The sequence below is a fragment of the Gopherus flavomarginatus genome, unplaced genomic scaffold (genome assembly GCF_025201925.1).
Source record: "Gopherus flavomarginatus isolate rGopFla2 unplaced genomic scaffold, rGopFla2.mat.asm mat_scaffold_103_arrow_ctg1, whole genome shotgun sequence".
Lineage (NCBI taxonomy): Eukaryota > Metazoa > Chordata > Testudines > Testudinidae > Gopherus > Gopherus flavomarginatus.
This window is the reverse complement of record NW_026114624.1, coordinates 49,387-51,796: the sequence shown is the minus strand read 5'-3', so window position 1 is coordinate 51,796 and position 2,410 is coordinate 49,387. Positions and strand designations below refer to the sequence as shown.

General features: G+C 55.5%; 1 non-coding gene across 1 annotated transcript; it reads left to right on the top strand.

Moving 5' to 3' along the window:
- The first annotated feature begins 1,430 nt into the window (after window positions 1–1,430).
- TRNAK-CUU (transfer RNA lysine (anticodon CUU)) lies at window positions 1,431–1,503 on the top strand. The gene has a single exon. It is a non-coding gene; the product is annotated as a tRNA-Lys (tRNA).
- The last annotated feature ends 907 nt before the right edge of the window (window positions 1,504–2,410 follow it).

Genomic DNA, 2,410 nt, shown 5'->3' with positions numbered 1-2,410 from the left:
AATCCAGCCAGCCTGTTCCCTGCCATGCCAGACACCCACTGCAGGCCACCCACAGACCATCATGCCGGAGGGCTGCTGATGCTCTGTGGCCATTATCGAAGATGGTAGGAAAGCAGGGCCAGCCCCCCTGGTGGGTTCTCTGATCGTTCCCACTCAAGGTGCTCACTTTTGGAGTGGGGCAGGAGATTTTACCCCAAGAGGCTTCCCCAGCTGGCAAGAAGCAGAGAAACACCCAAGCTCCCAAGGCGCTACGTAGCGACCCCCTCAAGCACAGGGACTGGTGCACATTTGGAAGAGGGAAACTGCTCTACATGCTGGCCCAGGCAGCCGCCCATTTTCTTTGGCGAGTCAGGAATGGCAAAGTCTAGACTGGAAGCACCTGGGGCTCCTGCCCCAGCCTTTGTGACACCCAACCCCCAACTCCTTCCTGGGGCTCTAGCTGCAGCCAGAGCATTGGCCTGAGTGGCCAAGAAGAGGTTCCAGCCCTGAAGGGAGCAGGACTTTCAACATGAAGGTAAAAGTGCAGCAACATAACAACCAAGGAACTTGAACCAACATGTGCTTGATCCACAGTCAAAGGCCTTATCCATTAGGCCATGTAGTCACAGGAGCTAGGCTGCTTCACGCACTTCTTTGGAAAAGGCAGACGCTGTGTTTCTTGGGTCATCTGCTAAGGGGGGCTGAGTATCAGAGGGGCAGTCGTGTTAGTCTGAATCTGTAAAAGCAGCAAAGAATCCTGTGGCACCTTATAGACTAACAGACATTTTGGAGCATGAGCTTTCATGGGTGAATCCCCACTTCGTCAGATGCATGTAGAGGGGGGCTGAGACTCTCTGGGCACAAGAAGTCAAGTTCCCAGCAAGATGTGAGACTTAATTCAACGGAGCCAAGTGCAGGACTTTGTCAGGGAGGCTCAGACATGCGGGATTGGGGTGCAGCAGGGCTGGCGCTTCCATTTAGGCAGCCTAGGCAATCGCCTAGGGTGCCAGGATTATTGGTGGGCGACGTTTTGCCGGAGGGGGCGGCAGGCAGCTCCGGTGGAGCTGCCGCAGTCGTGGCTGCGGACGGTCAGCTGCTCCTGCGATTCTGGTGGAGCTGCCGCAATTGTGACTGCGGACAGTCGGCTGCTCGGCTCCGGTGGACCTCCCGCAGGCAGGACTGCGGCAGCTCCACCGGAGCCTTGGGACCAGCGCGTGGGGCGGCAAAATTGCCATGCGCCTAGGGCGCTAAAACCCCTAGCGCCGGTCCTGGGGTGCAGCGGACAGGCCGGCTGTCTAGGTGCTTAGATATAGTCTCTCTGAGGAGGAGGAGGAATCCTGCTGATAGGCAGTGGCTGTGCAGAAAAAGAGGAGGGGTTCCTGGGACTGTTTTTGCCTCACGTTTGCCTGCCTGCTGGCTCTTGTGGTGAACAGTGAAACTTTTTTCAACAAACCCAGGTAGCTCAGTTGGTAAAGCATCAGGCTCTTAATCTGAGGGTCCAGGGTTCAAGCCTCAGTCTGGGTACTCAGCTTTCAAGTTGCCTTGTGTGCCAGCACTCAAATCCTGTTTGCAGCCACATGCAGAAGCCCTGGCCCTTTCCTAGAAAGGTTCTTTTCCTTCGCAATCAAGAGAGAGGCCACATCCCCAGGAACAGGTGTAGAAAGCACAGTTTCTGGCTGCCAGAAAGTGTTGTGTGGGGCCAGGTGCTGAGAAAGCCCAGAGGGAGATCAGCAGAGGTGGGTTGGGGAGAAAGAGAAGCAATGAGTGTAAGGAGATTCTGGTCTGGCTATGGGGGAGAACTTCCCTAGTGGAATTGGCCAGCAGAAGGATATGAGTCCCCAGAGGCTGCCTAACCTTGAGGACTTTCTTTCTACTCTTGTGTGTGGCAGAGACCTTGTAACCCTGACAATCCCCAATCTTGTCATGATCACTTGAACAGGGCTATGGTGTCCCCACTCTGGGGTACTCTCTCAGCTCTGGGCACTTCCCTGATTCACTCCTCATTGCATGAGCATCAAGCAAATACCATTTATAACCCAGCAATTAATGTAAAACATAAAGAAAGATGGAAAAGGAAAACAGGTCACCCTGTTCTGTAGTGCAGGGATATCACAACAAGTTTCAAGGCAGGTCACAGTCTCTCCCTCACATGTCCCAGGCCTCCTTCCCAGGCCCTGGCTGTGCTGCAGGGACATCACGGGCTGGACACTTGCTCTGGCAGTGGCCACATGCTCTAGGTGACAGGACCCTTGTTCCCAGTGTCAGCCCCCATGTAGGGGATACGATCTCCGCGACCCCTGAAGGTCTGGCCTGCAAGGCCTCTTTCCTGGTGGCATCTCCTTGTGCTGGGCCTTCTGCCCAGGGTCCCCCTCACTCTCCAAAGCTGCCCACTGCACCCAACTCCAGCCTCAGTGCTGCTGCGGCTCTGCCT